The 23,334-nt window shown below is 36.4% G+C and overlaps 1 long non-coding RNA gene across 1 annotated transcript; it reads left to right on the forward strand.

Annotated features, from left to right (window-relative positions):
* The first annotated feature begins 5,955 nt into the window (after nucleotides 1-5,955).
* On the forward strand, nucleotides 5,956-7,649 carry LOC140332529 (uncharacterized). The gene is made up of 2 exons (XR_011921154.1): nucleotides 5,956-6,147; nucleotides 7,345-7,649. It is a non-coding gene; the product is annotated as an uncharacterized lncRNA (long non-coding RNA).
* Nucleotides 7,650-23,334: the final 15,685 nt, after the last annotated feature.

Here is a 23,334-nt window from a genome sequence, read left to right on the forward strand (position 1 = left end):
GGGGTGCAGAGAATCTGACATTGTGCAGGTATCTATGAGTGACATTAGTCAAGTCAATGAAGATTAATGCAAAATTAACAATTTGGCTATGATGTTAAATTCTCACTAAATTTTAGGCTGAACTCTAGAAGTGACGGGAAGCCATGTGGAATGGTGATCAGGTCCTAGGGGGATGGGTATGGTACATCATGGTAAAATGGCCAGAAGGCAAGTAAGCTGCTAAATGGAAAAATGAGGTGAAGGATGCTGTGGTGTTCAACCAATAAATTGTTTTTTATTACATGGTCCATTCATCAATATTGCTTGCTACATACTGTGCATTTGTTGTTACAGATAACGTACTGTGTAACTTTTTAGGAGTTACAGATAGGCTTTTGAGCTTTGAGCTTTTTGAACTTTTTGAGCATTGTGGCATTTATTGGTATGGTATAGGAAAATTATTTGTGAGATTTAGCAAAAACAAATAAGAATTTCATATTAGATATATATATATATATATATATATATATATATATATATATAGCATTGCTAAAATTGAAACATAACTTGTCCTTTACCAAACTATTTTATTTAACGCCTAGCTCTAAGCTTGGATGTAAGTTAATTATATTTTTATTATTTTAATTTTGATTACCGATAAATCAGTTTTACCAACTGCAATAATTGTGTTATAGAATTGGTAATGTGATTTTGACAAGCCTTATTTTTTTACCATTAATTTTGGTCTTTATAGCAAACTATAAATACATTAAATGTAACCCTATAGGAGCAAATATGCTTATATGGCACTTCCATACAGCCTGCTAGTATGTATATATTAATATAATATAATTTGTAATACAGCGACCATTTTATTTTAAAAGAGTTGACTACTAAAAACTCAAGTATCAGCAAAATGGTTGGTCTAACATTCCCCTAATACACATAAACTATCAGTGTTTAAATATAAAAGTCCCCTGCTGAGAAGTACCAGCACCAAAATTTCAGTGTCTAAAACTCTTGATCTGTTGTGTTCACTGTGACTTTCACTTTACAAACTTCCAAGCTTCCCATCAATATTTCCCAGCACATTAGATTTTAGAAATATGTTAACACAAGTATATTTTAGTACGCTTTAAATAATAGCTATTTGTTCTAATTTGATTTCTGTTCTGTGACCTTCAGAAAAAAAAATATACATAAATCACACTGATCATTACCATTTCTTTATTGCCAAGAGTAGCAGTCTAAGGAAATGTATTTACCCCATAGAAGCAAGGCTGATAGGCATCATCGAGACAGCTTTCCATCCTGGCAAATTCTCTGGAGGATGGGTTTACATCCTCCCTACAACAGATAAGGGACTCAACATCAGATAAGAAGAGGAGTCTGTTCTTGGGAAAAATGAAAGCGGAAATGCTACATGGAGATTTGGTTCAGCATATGTCTTAAATTCTCTCAGAATATTCTCTGAGTTTAGGACCACATGAAACTTTTCAAGTCTCTCTTGTAATTCACTTTTTTTTCTTCTCTGCTTTACTTGCTCCTATTTAGGTAATCCTAAAATATCCTAAAATTAGGCCTTTAGCTATTAAAGTTTTTAAACCCTTTTTTTTAACTTCTGCAAGAATGGTGAATAAAATGTTCTACGGGCTTGAGACACTGGGTCTGATTTACTAAAGCTCTCCAAGGCTGGAGAGAATACACTTTCATCCGTGAAGCTGGGTGATCCAGCAAACCTGGACTGGATTTCCTAAAAGTAATTTGCTATTTGTTAGCAAATGTTTTTATTTTTAGACCAGATCCATTCCAGGTTTGCTGGATCACCCTGCTTCACTGATGAAAGTGTATCTTCTCCAGTGCTGGAGATCTTTAATAAATCAGGCCCACTGTCCCATACACAAGTCTATGGGGTGCTATTGTACTGGTGCTGCCAGTTCTCAGGAGGTTGTGCACAAAGGATACAGGTATCTATGCATCTGAGAAGGGTAAGAGTAAGAAACCTTAGCACTGGCGATGGTGGGGAAATAAGTATACTTAAAAGTGGAATTTTAGATAACATTATTATCAGATAAAAAAAGATATTGCAGAGGAGATCTTGGAAGAAAGTATGAGTAGCATTGCACAGTCCAAAGTCCAAAGCCAGTCAGTGCAAGAGACTTCACTGGAAGAAGAGTATAAAACTGAGTGGTTTCGGGGAATATGTGCACAGCATGGTTCACTCCATTATCACTGTTATTTTTATTGCTATTTGGGTGCTTTTGCAAGACATGCGCTATTCATGTTATCTATGGTTTTGAAAGAAACTCATAATTCATAATGTAATTTTCAGACGCTTAGCTGAGGGACTCTCTATTTTAGGATTCTTTGTGGTTCTGACATGTCACAAAGCCAACACAAAGCTTGTAGGGAGTGCCGAACATTGCTCTGTACAAGTGTTCAAAGTATAGTTTGTCATTTAGATTTAGAGAGATCTGTCCTCATATTTTGTCCTAGTGACCATTGTAACAGGGAGAAAATTCAGTGACCCCAGGACAGGAAATAAACGGAAATTTCCCCAACACGACAACAAAAAAACTTGACAAGGATTTTACTGTTTTTCTACAAACCGACAAACCCTACCCTGGGTAACAGTAAACTTTAAAGAGAATGAAGAAATGTTGGCACTTGGTAATATAGAAAGAACCTTAGGAAAGTGCACAAATTGCATGCTAAGCGATTCAGTTTTAGTAGGAAGTATATATTGCACTGTATTCAAGGCATTTTGCTCTTCTGCCAGCAATCACTTATTTTTCATCATTTCAACATTATGATAAGAATCCATCTTGGTCTTTTGATCTCTCTAGCAATTTCATAGTAAGCATCAAATCAAAGTCAAACTATCAGATAGGTAATTTATAGTTATTTTGATGAACAATTGCTGAACAGATCGCAGATTATCGCAGCTTCACAGTGATTGTTTTATCCCAGATGATTTTTGTGCCTTTTCCAGAAGAACAAACCAAATTTTAGAACAAAAATGGAGGTCCAAATACTATAACAAGTTTGGGGGAGCAATATCCAAATATTATAGCATGCTTCAAAAAATAAACCCCTACCAAGTCACCGCTAATATAAACTGAGTGAAGAAATGAGTAGTGAAAGCTGGAAACAAAGGGAATCTAGGTTGTAAAACCTAATCCTGAATGCAACAACAGAAAAATAAAAATTATTTGAAAGTTTAGTTAGGAAACTAGGCAATTGATATTAGAAATTCAAATTAGATTAGGCATTCACATATTAGGAAAGTATTAGACTATTAAAGGTTATAAACTTTAATCTTTATCTCTCAGCTTTGTGTAAAATGTAACCCAGAGTTATCTAAACATTTCATTATTTAGCCCACACATAATCCCTGGAATTTTCTTCAGCTATGATCAGAATGTTTAAATAGTTCATTTGATGGTACAACAGATTATACAAATCCATTTGTATAGATTAATGATTTTAAGAAATAGGTTGATATATACACTTTTAATGCCATTTTGGGCCATGAGAATTAGTCTTAAAAAGAGCTTTTCTGCGACCTCATGTAGAATGCCACAAAATGCATTTTACCTATATATGAGGAATTAGAGATATTGTATCACTGGACCTCCATGTGTGCAGGCATTCTTGTTTATTACTTATTACACAAATACTTCAAATTTATCATTTTTAGTCTTTGTGTAAATCTGCTGGTTCTGTTTTTCTGGATTTACAGACCTTTCATTTTCTGAAACAGTCAGACTTTAATCTGGGCAGCAGCAAATTGCTGGAATCTGCGGCCTGGGACATGATTCAATGACAACCTGCAACAGGGTGAATTGCAATTTTAAAGTTCTGTCCTTATTTTATCCAGGCAAATTACAGAGCATAGAACAGGCAACATAGTCTGCTCAGTGTCAAAATAACGAGCTGTACAAATGCCACAAGTTACACTGGCATAGTAATGTATACTGTGGGTAAATGCAGTCTGTATGGCTAGATCATATACAGATATAGACATCTGAGATGTCTGGCAGTACTTAAACCTTTCACTGCCAGAGCAACAAGCAATAAACTGAAAATATGAGGAATGTCATGTATGCTATTAATTTACAATACTAGCTATACAGTTTTAGAGACACTGTCCCAAGGTTGTAAATTAAGAGACTGTCAGGCAAATCCATTATGTCAGTGGGAGCACCCATGATAGTATATGAAATGTCTGAGACTCATAACAACAAGTTCTTTCTCAACTTCGGCTGATTTAAATGAAATTGCAGTTACATTTGCAAACTGATACTGCTTAGGTAAAGTTTCTGTAAATTAGAAAGAACATAATCCAATACAATACTTAAAATATGTATGAGAATAATGTAAATATAAAACTGCACAAAGGAACTCACTGCTAAATTCCCACTGTGATATACGTGATATTTGTGAACTATTTGATTTTTGCTTCAATATCTATTATGCAATAACTTTATTTTACTTGTAAACTAATTTAAGTGATCCTGAGTCTGATGCAGCAAGAATAGGCACATAAATCGTTGTGACATAGAACCATTTTTACTCATTTGCACCTCGTAGGATGTATCCTGTGTGACCACACGTTGTTGGTTGCTAATGTGTTTTGGATACGTAGGCCTACCAATGCTCTACTGAAGACAACCGGACTATTGTAGGTAAGAATGTTCTTAGCCATTTGCCCTTGGAGTAGTACTAGCTGGTGGAGTAAGAAAAATATAGGCAAACAAATACTGGTTATTCATCCATAAACCTGTAGACAAGGTCTATGTACAGGTGTACTGGTATTTGTTAGCCATCTGCTGGCTTATAGGACCCCCCCAATTAGGTTAACAGTTGTTCTGAAACTGAGCATTCCCTCTGTTCTGTCGAGTGGTCAAAATGTTGAATGTTTCCACCAAAGTTAAACTTTTTAGATTGTTCAATTGTACAATACAGCTATATTGAAAAATTTTTTGAATTTGTTATTGTTTTTAGGCAGAGCTTAACATACTAAGGGGTGCATAACCTTGTCACTTGTGGTATAATGGAGGGTCAACCCCAAACTCATAGTATCCACTTGTGACACTTTAGTTTGTTTAAATCAGATAAAACTGCAGGAAAATATATTTTAGGATATGGTAAGAAGGTAAAGGAGGTAAAATGTATGCAGTTCCATTACCACTGTAGAACATGGGCAGACAGAACTCCATCCAACAGATAACATGTGCACCACCTTTGGTAGGAAATAAAGATTTCATGGACAAGTTAACTCTTTACCTAAACTTTCCAGCCTCCCTGGATTCTAAATTATTCTAAACTTAAACCTCATCAGGTGCCTACTTATCTTCTTGGCAGCATTCCACATTGTGTACATTCTGGCTGGCAAAATTTAGTGTTGTACAAAATGCATATCAACCCCGGGTGGGGGGTTTTATACTTAGAAAGCATAAGGCACTAGGTAGGGAATGGGAAGGTGATACGAGTTTTTATATAAGAAGTAAAATTGTCTACATATGCAACAGTTTATATACCCTCTTTCAGAAAATTCTGATTGGCTAACTGTCACGATGATCAAATTATTTTAATCACTTTGGAGCTGCTGATCTATCACAAGAATAAAAATTTGGAGTCTGCCCTAAATAGCTTTGAAGCCAGGGAGAGACAGGTAACTAGCATTTTCAGAGGCCAGTAATGACAACTTATATGTTCCCCAGTATAAGTTTCCTTTAACTGTGAGAGCCATGTCTTTTTCGGAGTAATAATAGCTGGAAGAAGGATTGCCAGACTTAGTTGCTGGCTCTCCAGCAAATAGCCTTTGAGCTGAATCCAGCCTCCGAAATTGAATTTCAGTCCGTTCAGCAGAAAATGAACCATTAAAATGACTTCCCTGTTTCTTTTTCCCAAGAGAATTTCTTTTTGCTCTTGTTGATGTCTCTGTGTAGTTTAAATAACAATTTCCTGGCTGGCTTTTGAAATACAGATGCTCTGAGTCTAAAGTCACCACTGTGCCATATCTAGACTGTTACTCACCCACAGTTCTGGACTTGAGTATGGCTGTCTCCTTCTAACAGAGTTATATTCTGTTGCCAGATGGGACTGCAACTCATCATTTGCAGAACATTGGCCATGAATACAGAGAAATCAGCAAAAACAATGGTAACTATAACGTAAACCCAGTTATATTTCTTATTGGCTGGATGTCATACTTTTTGTAAACTATACACATAAACTCTAATACATATGTGCTTGAACCTAACATTTCAGGAAACAAAATGTGCTTGAAACATCATGACATCAGGTAGGAGGAGATTGTCCCTCAATGTTGCAATTTAGAATGCTTGCAGGAAATTCATGTTCAATATTTCTTTTTTTGGATGCATTTGAACTTCACTCTGAATAATTTCATAGATAGATCTCTTGATTTTCCTTGTTTTCAAAACAGTGTGCTCAGTTGTGTATTACAAATAGGGATATATATGTATTGTCAGCTACCAGGCTTTAAAGTGTATATGTACTATGGGTTTCACTAGAGCAGGTTACTTAGAGCATGAACCCAGGTCTTCTGCTTGTTGTGAGCATTGTCTGGTATGGTAGACAGATCTTCATACAGACGGTGCCTGCATACTGTACAGCCAGAATCAGCCATCAGCCAGGTAAGTAAATACTGACGCAGATGTAAAGGTTCCTTAAAAATGACATTAATGCAAGAGCGGCCTTCCTTTTACTGACCACCAAATTAGGGGAAGTTGTACTCCAATTCTGATTCAAAATGCTCATTGCTACAGTTGAAGTCCCCAATGATTTTATGACTTTGTCAAAGTGTCAACTTATTTCTGAGTTCAGAGTATGTATTGCAAGATTCTTTGTAGGTTTTTAAATTTCTTTGAGGCTCCAATTTGAGCAAAATTCTAACTTCATACCTGTGGGTACAATAACAGTGACATATGTGTACAGTTATGTATACATCAAGTAGGTTTAGGCTGAGCCTTTCACTTATAAGCAATCCCTACTGTTGACCGTGAGTACTGTTCTCCTTATGCTGTAACTACTGTGTTGAGTTTTTTTTCATGCCCAAGGGTGCCCCCATATTTTTTACATTTTTTGCAATGCCAGCGCTTTACTATCACTGGACAAAGAGGGAGGTTGGTCTAATAGAAGGCAGTGTAACCAGCGATAATTGAGTTTCCACTTTCTTCTCCACCAACTGATTCACTGCCAATACACTTAAAGTGAACCTAAACTCAAATTTTTACTTTACATAAAAGGGACAACCCTTTTAAATAAAGTAAAACTATCAATCTTTTTTTTTTTAACCACAAACAAAAAAGTGAAGCCCCTCTCCTTTCTGTTTAGATCACTGCGGCGATCAAGACTGAATGTGTGTGCAGAGCCTCCTGGGATACATACATCTCACATCACAAAGCTTTTGGCTGCTTCTTAGAGGGGGCATTTGCTGCATGAGCAGTGAGATTGGCACTCTTTTTTCCCTTTTACAGTGGGCTACGTCACCTGATCTAGCACTGCGCAGACGTACCCAGAAGAAGGAATAAGGCCAAAGATGGCGATGCCGGGGAAAAGAATTCCAGGACGGCGCAGGACCCGATCAAGGAAATGTCCAGCGTGACCGGGGGATTTGCGGAATAAAAAGTGTGATTTTTTTTTATTTTTCAGTTTAGTTCCGCTTTTAATTTTTGTAAACAATTCCATGCAGATGCCCATCACTCAGACATAGTAGTTTAAGCCTAGTAACTGGTCACTCAGGCATCTAGGTCTATTTGTAGGGAGGTAAGGAAAGTGTCACCTGTTCTGCCATAAAAAAGGTACCAGGTGTTTGCTGGGCTGCACTGACAAATCGTGGTCATAGCAGTAAGGGAAGGTTAATAAAATCTGCTGTCCCATGTAAAGCAAAACTATTAATTAGCATGTTATGTGCAAAATATAGTTTTTAAATACATTTTTAATAATGTGAATTCTATATATCATTGTTTTTTTTTTAAATTTAGGCACTATTTCCTATCAGCATGTGTTAAAAACACAACTCTTTTTACTATTCTTAACCAAGTAAAAATATATCATTTCTGTATCAGAAGCCCATTGATCTGTAGATTTAGGAAGTAAGAGCAAACTTATTCCACAGTGTTCCAAACAAGCCAATTTATTTGTTTAACAGAAGCAAGTAATATAATCTGTCTGAATGCTACTGGCAAGTTTTTCACTTCTGTTACAGCTCCTTTGAGTGCTGTCAGAATCAGAATATAACATGGCTCTATTCATAAAAACAGGTACAGAACTGTTAAAATGATGCCATTCAATTAACAAAATGTCTTCCTAATAAACTAAACAAATAAATAAATAGAAATAAATTATATATCATTTTAAGTACATATTATCTGCATAGTTGACATCTAGAGAATGTCTAAAATAATGTCCATTGTATATGCAGTGACAGTATTTTGGGATCCTCTACCTATTGTATATCAATCCTTTCATCTAGAATCAATGTTTGTTTTCAGAATGGGTAAGTAAGGAACTCAAATGACATCTGTCATCCATCCAACTTACACCAAGAACACATTTCCTGTCTAAAAGGAAGCAAAAGGACAACCTAAAGATGACCTTGAATTTTCAGGATCAACACCCAGCACGTTACAAATTGCTAATCAAGGCTTCTGTTAAAAATCTCTAATGTATATCAATTGTTTAGTTTGACCTTTATGTAAATCTGTGTTTTGGCTATGTAGGACAAAAGGTTAACTTTAAATGGATCCTGTCACCAACGTACTTCAGATACATTTGACGCACATCCCCCTACCTCATTACAGGTCATAGCCCTCTCTTCTTTTAGGAGAGTCTCGTTATTGTCTGTGCTGGCACAACTCCTCTACTTCACTCACCTCCCTGCATAATCTTTTATGTGGTAGCCAGAAAATGACATGAAAAACTTTAACATGCTACTTAACTGATAGTTTTGGGGTTGCAGACATTGCATCTGAAATAATGGCACCCAGGAGCAGTCTCAGGGCTTTTGGATATCTACATAAGTGAGTCTTTACAGTAATGTGGAAATTAATGGTCTGGCAATAGAATGCCTTTAATTCCTACTTACTTCCAGCTGCACATATTCACTTTTTCCCTCCTCTCAAAGCTCTGATTATGTGCCAGTTGTAAGCTGTGAGTTACCAACACCAAGAACCGACCTTTTCTGTAAATCACAGTGTAACTTTTATTATCAGGACACCCCATACACAGTGTTCTACAGGACTGTATTTGCAATACTGTGTAAGCCTACTTAGAAATATGAACTTTCCTCATTCCCCCAGGAAGTATTACAAAATATTCTTTTCTGATCATGCAATGCTAGCATGTATTTAATTCCATTTATTAATTAAGTGAAACTATCACAATATGTACATTTAGAGCATTTAACACCCTCACTATTCATTCAAGAATCTAATGTAAAATTGCTAGAATAGTAAAGTTTTGCAACAAATAGTTCCCACAAGCAGGTAGTGACAAGGCCAAAATGGAGTTTTACTCTGTATAGTAAAGATCTTTAGGAAATAAACAACTATTAGAAGAATTCACAGGGCAATATGTGTTAGCTAACCAAATAGCTTATCGGATGCTGCTTTCCTTGTGTCTTATTTTTCAGACTAATTAGGGATAAGTAGCTCCAATGACTTGTTCATATTAGGCTACTTTTTCCAACTCTAATGTCAAAAAAGCCAAAACTTCCACCACCTCATATTTGCTTGACTAAAAATAGGAAAAGTTAAATTATTGAAAATATTTTTTTTTATTCTTGACCATAATAAATCAGGAAAAGAATGTACAACAATCATGATTTTTAATGGGTTGACAGGTTCCCTCCTTTTAAACATTTTATTATTAGCTTGGAATTTCTAAAACTTCTTGATTGAAACTAACACTTTATGTTTCCCAAGTTTTAAAGTTTTTGTGGACTAAAGTCTGAGTAGTAAAATGCACTAGTTATCCTAGATAACTATTGTTATTTATAGCCATTATTTGGAGCTTTATGTATGGCTACACAGGGAGACCCAAATTTTTTTTTCTGTAAATCTCCTTAATGAAAACAAAAATTACATTAACACTCATTTCATAGTTCCACGGCCTTTATAAGACAACTGGGTCTGTACACTAGCCAATTTTAAATTCATGAAGATCATGGAATGGCTGCCTTGCATATCCTTTTTTTACCATATAAATTACACTATCCACATGTGTGAAATTTGTATTTTTTGCTTTTTTTAACCTACCATATTCTACAGCAGCATTTCTTAAGCCTTTTCACCCCAGAAGAAACTTTGACATAAATTATCAGGTTTTAGGGAACCCCTGTTAAAATTGCTAATCAGAGGGTAGTAAAATGAGTCTTTCTTGGTGGTGGTGGTAGTTAGAATGCTACCTTATTAGACAACTAAATACATTCATCCACCCCATGTGTTGCACCCAGAACTAGACAGGCACTAACAGATAGGAGGGCATCTCTAGGAACCCTAGGGTTCAATGGAATCCTGGTTGAGAATGACTATCCTACAGTTTTAAACAGAAGCATAAAAAATTAGATGTTAATATAAGTAGATACAGAGAGATTGTTGATCTTTAACTTAGTTAGTTTTTTGTGTTTAATTAACCACTTCCTTCCAGGTGCCTGGAAAATAGTTAAGTCAGCACCAAAGTGTAGAGAAATGTACAAAAAAGGACTGTCAAACAGATTGTATTCTCCTCCTCATCTGTATTCAAACCGCAGGGTTTTGAAGTAGATAAAAATAGCAAGAGTGGAATGCACGACGGTTTGGGATGGAGGCTGTGAAGTTGCTGCTGTCTGTAATTTTAGGGACTTTGAACTCTCGGACTATTATTTGTTTAAAGCAAGAGATTCTTTGGGAGAGAACATGTTAATGCCACCTATGCAAGAAGCTGACAGGACAGATAAAAATCCCAGAGTCATCTAATGGAAATGTTGTGAGGGGAAAAAAGGCGTGTAATAGGCTTAGCAAACATGCCCTAGGTTATTAAACCCATTACTCATGAAAAAGATTGCAGTTACAATAAGGTAATTGAAATATAATATGGAAGTTTCCTTAACAGTTAACTTATTTAATTTGGCACTTCTAAAAGCAATGATAATGTGTGTGTAGAATAACTCACAGAAACCAAGGCAATCAGACTTTAACCTAGTAGCAGAGCAAAGAATCAGGATTTGTTGAGCCCTTCTTTATAAACATTACATCATAACAGATATAAACGCATAATACAAAAAATAAACATCCTGAATTATGTAGACCTTATAAAAGTGGGGACCAATATTTTACAATTAGGTTTTTTTGCTATTGGACCCATTGTCCCAAAAGCAGTTTTTAGAATGCCGGAAGTTTGGACCTTGAATTTGCACACTTCTTCCACAGGAGCAAAGAAAAATAATTCTATCTATTGTATACTGGCCTAATGATTATTTTTTACATGCACACTAGGAATGGTTTTAAACAAAATGGGCTAATATGAAGTGAGGGCAATAATGTACAGCATTCTAGCTTCCTGCCTTGTCAGTTAGGGCCCTGGAAAAAGTGAAGGCCCTGGGCAATTGATCAATTGACCTTCCCTAATACCAACCCCTGACACACAGCACCCAATGCTTTTTGTACACCCTAAGCCCTTTCAAATTGATCGCAAATGTGTTGAACAACAAGCGTTGTTCTGCTCTATGGAAAGGGAGGGAAGATGAGCAAGTAGCACGCTGCTACACTCTCCTCTTTAGGAAGGTACAGCAGTACTCCCTACTTGGGTATTCATTGATCTGCAGGACAGATGGCTGGTATGAGTTTTGAGCTGGCTGGTGTACAGTTGTGGCCTGGCTGGCTGGGCTAAGTATTACATTGCTTAGCTTAGGCCTGGCTTTCTGTATTCCGTTTAGATGGCAGGATTTGGCCTGTGAAGGCAGTTTACATTTTGGTCAGTTGACTACACAGTGAACCACCAATGATGCACCAAAAATGTAGGGTTATGTAAACCAAACACACACTGCTTCCACTTCTACACATCCATTCAACCATTAAACTCCTCCTGCACACAAATTGCACTGCTGTACCCTTTCTGAACACATGTTGTACAGCTGTACCCCTCTCTACATCTATTTTATCCACAGTACCCCCCTGCACATCTATTCCACCATTGTAAGCTCCTTCACATCTGTATTACCATTGTACCCCCTCCTGCACATCTCACCCACCACCCAGGCAGATCTGTTCCACCACTATACTACCCTACACATCTATTCCACCATCGTACTCATTATTTCAAGAGGTTAACTGTGTAATAAATTACTTTTAATGTATTTATTATTGACTTATATTAATAGAAAATTAATGTGTTCATGATTTAATTTTATTAGTCAGTAATACCTGATTTTAATGTGATAGTAGTACAATCTACAAAAACATCACTTTGGTATTGTTAATCCTGTTCATCTCCTTTTTCCTCAAAGCAGGGTAGACTAGACTTTGATTTCTAAGTAATCAAAAACATATAGTACCTAATCCGTTATTGGCACAGTCTGCACCTGAACTTGCACAAAGGGTCAATTTTCCAGTTTAGTACCTGGCTGCCCCCCCCCCCCCCCCCATCTTCCTAATACTTACTGAGTCGGGTCTTCAGACTATTAAGAAAATAATAAGACTTAACTTAAGATGAGGGGGGGTCCACTCTCAACTCAGGAAGCTGGTTAGTAAGTTTATACAAAGGCCTGGGGTAATGAACTTGAAAAAGGCCCCCAAGCAGATAGACAGAGGTTCCCTCTATGTGCTGACAGTGGTAGATAAGTATTTTATTGATGGTTTTCTAAAAGTCTAAAAACAGTGATAGAAGTGACTCACAGCTAAGTAAGAACAACATTCCTTGTTGGCACATGGAGAAAAAAGACTCGCGGGTGGGCGTTCCATTCTCTACTTTTACCAGTAAAATGGTCATTGGTATTACATTTAACTTTGACCACTTCAGAGAAAGCAACATTACCACACAGCCCAGAAACGTAACTTTGTATTGTATATCCCACCCAATCAGCCTCGATCCCAGCCCTCCCTGTGACCAAGTTCTAATTAGAAGCATATAAGTATATTGTATATCTGTAATTAACTTAAGGGATCGTCTTTTTTTAGAATAATTGTTCTCCTTTTTGTGTAACTCTGTCCTTTCTGAAGACTAACAGGCATGGTAGGTGTTAAGAGCAGTTGCTGGCTGACGTAAGTTTTTTAGGCATTACTCAGTGCACAAAGCATTCTGGGAGACCCTTGGCACCACATAAGGCTTAGCTGTTGATGTTCTTAGTTATTGGCAGCAATACAACGTGTAAATACATCCTTAGTAGGCTTAATTTGGCTAACAAACCTTACTGGACAGTGCATGGTGGATTTATAGCTTCCACTTGATATACTAGATTGAAAAAATGCAAGGAATTTAACCAGTGCTTCAATAAATTTCTGGATATGTCCCTTATCTTTTGTGGCTATATCAAGTTTTCTTCATACTCTATATTTCTCAGCTGCTAATCAGACTTAAAGGCACTTTAAAGACTCTTTTACTCATAGACTGACTAATCCTACTTGAAGCATAGGTATAGTTTTCATCCTGGTGTTTAATTTGTGGATGTTGATGGCTCCCTAGCTAAATCCCTATACTTGCTGGTACCCTTATCTGTATCTAAGCTTTTAAAACTGATGGTAAGTAGATTCATTAGTTTCTAGCACTTTTTTTTTATAGCTTCAACCGCATACACTTAAGCATGAAAAGGAGGATATTACACTGAATGATGTGACAAGAGACTGCTGAAGTATTGCGAGATGTCTGCTAAAAATGGATACAGTTAAAACACAGGTTAAGGTTAGTTATGTGTAGTTTTCTATTTAAAGTAGAACCATGCTTTGCTTGTAAATTTGTATTTTTGTTTCCATTGTCTTTGTAATTCCCTGGAGTCCTTAGTTTATTTTTTGTTCCATTTAGGGCAAAGCAACAGGTTTAATTAATTAATAACCTCCCATTCTGCACATACTTCCCGTTCTCTTGCCCTGTTTTTATCCCATTGATCAAGAAGAAGAAGCTTGGACTTTGGACTACTGGGAACACACTCAGATCTAAGATCTCTACACTACCCCCATGTGACAGTGCTAGTGGCCCCTAATTTTTTGCTCCAGTCCCCAGTGCTGTTGTTTTGGGAGTCAGAGAAAAGCATGTTTCTTTCTGTTGTGGTCAGTGTAGTACCACCATACATTGATGGGGAATAAGTAAAACACTCTATTATTGGCATTTTATAGGAATATTGTCCTTTACTCACTTGCCCTATCCCTCAGTGTAACGAATGACCATCTTACAGACATCAAATAATCAGTGGTGTTGATAGTTACCTAAATGAGCGACAAGAGGGCAGAATGCACTGACCAAATGACTAGCCCTACTAAGTGGCATCAGGGCTAAATCTATGAGTGATCTGTCAGGCAGAAATCAACCTATTACTGCTTTCAGAACCCCTAGGATCCTTATACAGAACTTAAATTGCAGCTAGAGGCAACATTGAACAAGACAAATTCTCAAATCAGTTATGTAGATTAGGGTGAAACTAAGTAATAAGTTTTACATTTGGAACCAAACTTTTCAAATTCAAAAACCCCATTTTGTAGCTTTCTTTGCCTACAGCTATGTGGCTACAGGAATTCTAATATCTTTTAACTTCCTGGTTAGAAGTTAATAAATGCTGGTCCTACAATTGTTCCCCAGTACTTCCTGCCTCCACATGGTATCTGCTGGGTAAGGTAGTCTGGAGTCTATTGTTCTCCCTCTTTTTGGTATCTAACGGTTACACAAGAATAACCTTGCCACTGGTTGAATCCAGAGATGGGAGGAAATGAGATGTAGTGCAGTGTGTAAGTGCATTTGGCCCATACAACAAGGAGTCCGTCTACCACTTTACCTATATACATTGTTTGTATTCACTTATCAACTGGATTGCTATTAGAATTTGCCTTGTTCCCTTCTGAGTTTTATTGGACTTGTAATATACATGCCCCTTGTTATGGTGCCACCTAACATTCACCAGTGAACTTATTAGTCTCTACAGAAAAATATTTTTCTTGAAATAAGGAAGCTATTAAAAATCACTACAGTAATGACTAATTACTGGTTTATAATTATTTAATTCAGTACATTAATTTCTCTTCATAATGGGCTTTCTCTAACATTATATGGGAGTCACATTCACTGTCTTGCTTTCCTCTTTTGGCTCTCTCTAGAATTCTCCAAAAATGGATGGTCATAAAATTCTCCGCTATGAAGCATAAATATTTTCTTCCCTTGTACACAACAAAATATTTGAATCGCTGCCTAAAAATGACATACATTATCCTTGAATAAACAGGAAAAGAGGGTAAAATGATCAGCATGTTTGGGAAATTTAGGCACAGTGTTTCTCTGCCATTTGATAAGATACATATGGAATCTAGCTTGTGAAGCTGCAGCTGTGCTTTGGTAAGGAAACTAAAGAATAATGCACAGAACAGAAGGACTATCTTGTCTTGTCATAAAAATGCCTATGTTGGTATATTTGCAGGACGTAAAATATTGTATGAAGCATAACCTAATACAAAAAAGTTTACTTTACTTTGTGAGTGGTTTATGTAGTTCATTCATCCTCTAATGTGCTGGCTCTCTATCATTCTAATGAGTCTTCCTGACCAGTAGCTTTGTACATTGCTCCATTTCGTGTGTGCTCACTTCTTCATCTTGCTGGCTTTTACTTTTCAGATATATAAAACAGGTAAACCATTAAAGTCCAATACCCTGTCAATATTTAAAGTTGAGTTTTAAAGAGTGGAGGAGGGTTAGAATTTCTGGTACATTTTTGTTACGTAATTTTCTGTGCCTGTCACAGAGACAGGAAATCATGGAAATGCTTCAAGTGGGGGCAGGTAGAAAAGCATGTCATGTTTTCATGGTTTAAAAAAAACAGGGCTACCTACACATCAGATAATCATGGCCTGAGACAAACTGTTGTACTTATTTCACGCAAGAATCTGACATGTGTACAGCAGTCACCGAACGTCGTCCATCTGTCCGTCATGATTGATCCATGAATAATAAAAAACAATCGCCAAAACAATCCCCGTACAAGTCAATAGTGGGGTGCCACTAGCTCATCTTCCTCTCTTTCCTCTCCATAGGACAGAACAGCTCTGTGTGTACAGCGATCAGTCAACGTTCAATGTTCATCGTTCAACTGTCCCCATCTGTCACTTTAATCATTCATGTGGGATCATTTCCAGCAACAAGTCCTATGTGTATATGTATAAAAGGTTCTACCTTATTATATCAAGGACAAAGAAAACATTTGGCTGCAGTTGAGCTTTTGTTTCTTGCAACACAAATGATTCAGAGTAGCAGTACAAGCCAAATACAGTGACATGTTTTCTATGCCTCCCAACAGTCCTAGGTTTGGAAATATTGTCCTGCAATGGGAAATCCTGGAGTCCTTTGCACCCCAGGATAATCCTGCTATTTCCCAATTATATTCCACTGTTCATTAGTATAACCAGACAGCGAGAATGCGTTCAGGAGACAAAAGCTTGAACAGTACTCAAACCTATTTGCTTAAAGTGTAAGTTCACTTTGGATACATTTACACTTATTCTTTCCCACCTTGTCCTACCTTCATAGAACAGAATAGCTGTGTGTACAGTGTTCGTTCATTTATCTCTCATTGGAAATTATCACAAAATATTATTTGCAGCAACAGTGACCTTACATGTATACATAGCCTGAATTTAGGTACTTGTACTCCATAATTGTCCGTTTCTCTCTTCCCTTGCTTTTGTAACAACAAGGGAATTTTTCTTTTTTCTTAATTCCACAGAACAATCATTAGGACAATAGGACAAAATTCACTAATAAAAATCTGAAGGAAGGAAGATACTAACCCTTACCAATTCAATAAAAAAGGGAAAAATCTGATATTTTTGTGCATCTTCTTTGAATTCTTGCCTGGATATCTTAAATTACAATTTAATACTTGCCTGCACATTAGTTTTGCCACTTTTTGTGCATTTAGCTGAATTTAATTCAGAATGTCAATAGCTTAAAATGTAACACAGCACACAAACACAGCAACACTCACACTAAAAGCTTGGTATTAGCATTGTAGTATATGTCAAAGTTTTTAGCAAATCTTTTAAAGGCTTATGGTGCCTCCTGGTGGTAAATAAAACAGAATTTACAATTTACTTTCCTGAGATTTACTTTATGTTTTATTTTACTTATGTTCGAACAATCCCCAATTAATTGTGGTATTATTTGAAATTTGCCCCTTGAAGCATTTGCCTTACAACAAAGTGATGCATTTAGGGGGTGGTGCATTTATCTTGGTTTTTGCTTTGGTTTTCAAAGAAAAAAATATATTTTTTAACAACTGTTTCTATTTTGGATGCATTGAAATATTTCTCTTACAATTGCTTTCTTATTCCAGTGACTAAAATAGTAAGTAAATGCTTCCTCTTATTAGTTGTCTCCAGTAGGACCTATATGTTACAGGGGCTATGATGACACAATGTGCAGTTGTCCCTTTTATAAATGCTGTCTTATAGATTATTCATATTTGCACACTTTAGATTTATGGTGGTACTGGTAATTTGTATATTGCACCAAGTTGAGCCTGAGTTGCAGCAGCCATTTTTTGAGACGCACCAGTTCTTTCTTTAACTTGATGACATATAGCCACATTGTACCACATTGTTACAGAGACCTCCTATTCCACAACCAAAAAATAAGCATATGACAATTCAAATGTTGGTACAGAGCCCATCTCCCAGTTTTCTTTATATTTACAGTCCATGTGTGCTGACACTTTGCTCTATTCATATTCTCTTTGCTGCTAATGTCAATAATAAAGGTTAGTGCATGAATAGACATACAGTAGCTAGAAATAGAAATGTGCTTGACACTCAACTGTATAATTTCAGCACAGCAATATTTTGGAATAACAACCTTTAGCCAGGTGCTTACATAATGAGGGGTTGTTACTGCAAAATGCTATGCTCCCTGAAAACGGTGAAATATATATAAAAGAAGACGATCTTCGGCAGCTATATATATATTGTGGTTCTAAACCAAGTCTATTAGTCCATGTACAAACAATAATATAAAACTTATAGACCCACACCTTATATTTTATTTATAATTGTAAGTGGCTTTGGTTACTCAGTGAAATATACATTGGGGATCAAAACTTTTAGGAGGGCAAATACTATTTGGAAATTCTTTTTTTCTGTTGAGTCTTTCAAACCCGAATTAACTGGAGTCTCTCAATGAACATTCACTAAAGGTATTTTAGCTAGCAGAAGGAGATAAAACTTTTTATGTTATTCAGGTAGCTCTATTTGTTTTCCACTTTTCACATCTTTGGTCACTCAACTATATTAAAATATTTACATGCCCCCCCCCCCCCCCCCAAACACACACAGATATTTGGAAGGGAGTCTCTGGAGTCCATTTTCTGCCATATTAAGGCTCTCAATATACATTAAAGGAAGCTTGGCCTCTTTGTCTAAAATTCTTTGTAATAAATGCCCTTTTAAAGTTTCTATAGACAAAAACTTTTGAAATCCTAAAATGTTACTCAGAACTGGTAAGCTATGGTATATTTATAAATTCTCTTCTAATGCTTAGAAGGAGCAGCTAACCAGTAGGGTTCTGTTACCCCTTTGTTTTCTGGCATACTGTACTTGCTTTTGGAAACAAAGACTATAAAGACATATCATGTGGACAACATTTTGTTTTTAACAGAACTAAACTTCAAAATAAAATCATTAAATCCATCTGTTCTGCCACCATATGGATCACAGCTGAAGTCAACCTTTTTCTTATACATACAAATAATGGAAAAAATCACACTAAAGCCAAAAACTGAATACATTGGATCAAACCAGTGATTTCTTCCTTGCCTTGATCCCCTGTCTATGAGGGATCCTTAGTCTCTGAGCTATAATATGCTCTGTTTGGCAATCAGTTAATCTTAGTAAAACTCACTAACTAGGATGCCTAGATATCTATAGGTTAAAATCTGTCCATTAGTACTACTTGCTTGCTTTTTTGGGGAGGAGTGGGGGGAAATACTTTAATGTCACCAGAGTGTCTGTTTTGAGAGACGAAGTATCATGGCTTTGGGTGCCCTCAGAAGGGAAACTTACAGATAAATGACATACATAAAATATGTTAAATGCCAGTATAATCCTAGGAAGATTTTGGTTCAAAAAAATAGTCTGGTCTCCCTAAGAAGGTTTGTTAATTGAGAGAAGTCGGTAATCAGTAGGGATTCTCAAGTCTTCAAACTCAACAAGTTTTAGGATGACAGATTACTATTTACCGAATTAAGGCAGGTCCATTATTATAGAAATAAAATGATAAGTACAAAGCGTAGCAACAGAAAACATTCAAATCCAATATATATATTAATACAGTTGTAGAACTAAACTATATTACCCTCTGTTCTCCCTGATCTTTGGTAGGGCAAGATCCCAGGGATCCATCAACATGTAATTCAGAACATTCAGAACATGGGTTTTTAGCATCTCTCATTTTTTTAAAGCTCTCCAAGGGTGGAGAGGACACAATGAAGCTGGTTGATACAGTGTATCCTCTCCAGCCTCAGAAAACTTTAACAAATCGGGCCCCCAAAGTCAATCTCCTCTTCTATGGTGGGCCCAGGAAGAGTTACTCATTTGTTCTTCAAAATGTTGGGACCCCATTACTACAGATCTAAAGAGACCTAGCACACTATTTGACTCCTATCTAGGCTGTATGGAGCTACGTGGCACCTTTGTAAGTTCATCTAGCTCTCCTCTTTGTTTTCTAGATTTGCCAGTCTGGCCACCTGTGGACATAGTAGGTAACTCCTAAAAACAGGTCACAAAGGATTATTATTTGTTTGCATGACACCCATATTGTAGTAGACTCAATGTATGACACATTTGCTCATTTTTTCAACAAGTCTTGGGGATGCACTGGCTCCCTGGATTGAACCAAATAGAGTTTGTCTCAGAATGGGCCCACACTTTTTTGAACCCTGACAAGGCATTGAGATTTTTTTTATATATTTTTTATTTTTATAAAAAGAAGAAAGTTTTTATAAGTGTGTCTTGGGAGAAGGGCCTAGTGTACTTTGATAGATCCAGAGTCACCCAGCTGTATAATGTACCTTTTAAAACGCCTAAGGCACCATCTAACACCATAACTACACAAGATAAGAAAAGTCCAAACCAGCTGCAGTTTCAGCAGTCATTTAAGCCTCAGAGTGCTTAGTACTATATTTTTTATCTGCATATTCCATTAATATCGTTTATAGACTTTTTCAAATTGGATACGCTGTTGGAATCATTTATCTTATGGGTTCATTGAAGCAAGTTCAATTGACTTCGAGTCCTATATCTTGTCTGGTTCCTGAACACTTTTGATGTTATTAGAGGATGTATTCATCTATCATGGCCTTGTGTGTGACATGAAGGCATTCTTTTGCTGATCTTGAATAGTGCACCTGATCAATACCAGTCTCCCAGCCCCAATTTTTACTTACTCTTGATCTGTTTATTCCTGCTCCGCTGTTCCCTTTGCTTTTGTTTTTTTTTTTTCCCTTCTTTCCCATTTATACCTCTTTCCTCTCCTCTCCCATCCCTGGTTATCCAGTGATCTTCTTCTTCACTCTCTTGCCTCCCCATACCAAACCCCTGTTTTGTGCTGCCCTAATTAAAAATATAGGAAAATTGATCTCTTCAGCATATATGTGTATTTAGAGATTTAGCTCTCTCAGATGCATCTGGGTAATGCCAAGACCTCCATTTCCCTGAAGTCCCAGCACTTTTAATGTGGGAACTCTGTCTCTTTAATTTGTTAAAATTTGGTGTACAGATATTATATTATTTTCCATCTTTTTTTCTTTTCTCTGATTTAGTATTAGTTTTTAATTAGCGTTGCAAATTCATCAAAGTGGTTGTGTAGGACTTGGAGGGTCTGTGGAACTGCAGTAGGAACAGGAAATGTTATCTAGATGTTACTTCTCTTCTATGTTTGGCTTGTGGACTTTGTTTTACTGGATTTTATTTAAGTTTGAAGGTTTAATACTTTTCCTTTCTTTGAATTATGTCTTTCCTGGTACTATTCATTGCATTGCTATGGTATCCCCTTCTTTTGCTAAAATAAAGAAGTTTATTTGAATAAAATTGCAAATCCAAACCTCTCAAACAGATTTTCAACACCTTTGTTGCATCACAAGGAATGATGCACCATAATGTAAATCATATATAAGAATTGGTGACTTTTTTTCTACCATAAAACTGTGTAATGTGTAACAAGATGGACATGAAATCTAAAACAATATGAGAATTTGGTTTTGTTTTATAAACCCATTTATATCCTAGGTCAGTTGTAAAAGAAAGACGCGTTGTGGAGATAAAAAGCAATGACAAGATTTGGTAATCAAAACAGAAACAGTTATTCCAAATGAAGGGCAGGTGAGAGCTATGCAAAGCTGCAAATAATACTGGGCTGTATTTATGACTTTGGGTGCAAACGCAAGGATTAGACTTTCAGTACTGAGTCTCTCGCTTACCTTTTACACAGGTTAGAAACCTGAGAAGAGTCATACCCAAATAATCCTAGACATAGCGACAACCTGCCACCACCTATTATTTATGGCTGCAAGACTCTCTAATCAACCCTGCCAGTCATACCACCGACAACATCCTACAAGTGAGGTAGAAAAGCTTTATACAGACTTTGAGAGATGTAAAACAAGAAGTGTACAACATGAGCCTGGGATCCAAAGAGACTCCACATGGAAATACAAATCTGTTTGAAAAATAACACAAGTACTTGCATGTATTACAGTGTAACTGTTCTCTAGTACTGGCACTTCTTCACTTTACCTGTAACTTAACATTTCTTACAGGGCACAATAATGAAAATGGCATTGTCTATTTTCTGTATAAAATTTCAGAACCTTGAAGTGTTGACCTATATGACACTTTTTTCTTTAGTTGGGAAGACACAATGTAACAAAACCATGAGAGGAAAATGGGGATGCTGCAGAAAAGCACAGCAGTCTTTGGATACAAGTAAGTCAAACAAAGGTCAGTATTGTGATCAGATTGCATTATTCTGTTCCTAGACTGCAACTGGGGAACCTCAACCTTACAAAAATGTAAATATTTGTTTCAGAACCAGCAAAAAACTTTTTTATATTTGTATCTTGGATCTGGATAAAAACTCATTATTATATCCGGCTTATATACTAACACTAATTGTCTGATATATTCAGATGAGAAATAAATGTACATTAACTTGATGCAACAGTGGGTTTACGGTTCTGTACTGGCATTATAATAATAAAATAATAAACTAAAGAAAAAATGTTTAAATTCCACATTTATTTATTTTTAGGTCATGGTAAGTTAAAACAAAGGAGATGAAACATAAACTCCAGAGTAATAAACATATAGCTTGTGCAACTATAGTACATATGTTTTAGTTTTCTATTTCTATGTAAGTTTGCAATATATAAACATTAACTGTACACAAAACTATTGTTTGCATTTGCTTTCATTCGAAAGTTATTCATTGCAACAATATTATGCAGTGCAGGACTGTAATGGCCACTTTATGACAATGGATCAATGCTCAGATGTTGAATTTTTGTGTGAGACTATTCATCTTTACATTCATCTGTGCAACCTCATATAGCTTGTAAATTTAATTTTGTCGTTATGTATATACAATATAGTGAAATCAAGGGCCAGTTCATGTTTAGTTTGGGTGCCAACATTTTAGTCATCTTTAGCAAACAGATTCTTATATCTACTGTGGGTGCCAAGATCTAGTTTACTGGCAGATCCCATCTCTGCCCTCATGCCATGACCCTGATCAATTGTCTGACTCTCCTGGATTGTTAAATGGAATAGGGAAAAGCCATTGTTGGCCTCCTGAAAATGTTTTACTTTAGCTTCAATACATTGCAATTCATTGACCAATGACAAGTGAGGAAAGTGTCAAGTGAATTCAGGACACCTGGCCACATACTTGTTCTAGGTCACTGACTATGAAAGTTTTTAGGTCAATAAGAAAGCCACTCAAGTAAAATTTTCAATAAAGTTTTGCCATACCAGCATATCATACAATGTAGCAGAAGGGTGGAACCTTATTTTAGGCTAGGAAGAGTTAGAAACTTCTGCAGGGGATTCTAGCAATTGGAGCTCTTGGTTTAGTTTAACATGCAGGTCACGGCAAACCAAAGCATTG

The sequence above is a fragment of the Pyxicephalus adspersus genome, chromosome 6, assembly GCF_032062135.1.
Source record: "Pyxicephalus adspersus chromosome 6, UCB_Pads_2.0, whole genome shotgun sequence".
In the NCBI taxonomy this organism is placed as follows: Eukaryota; Metazoa; Chordata; class Amphibia; order Anura; family Pyxicephalidae; genus Pyxicephalus; species Pyxicephalus adspersus.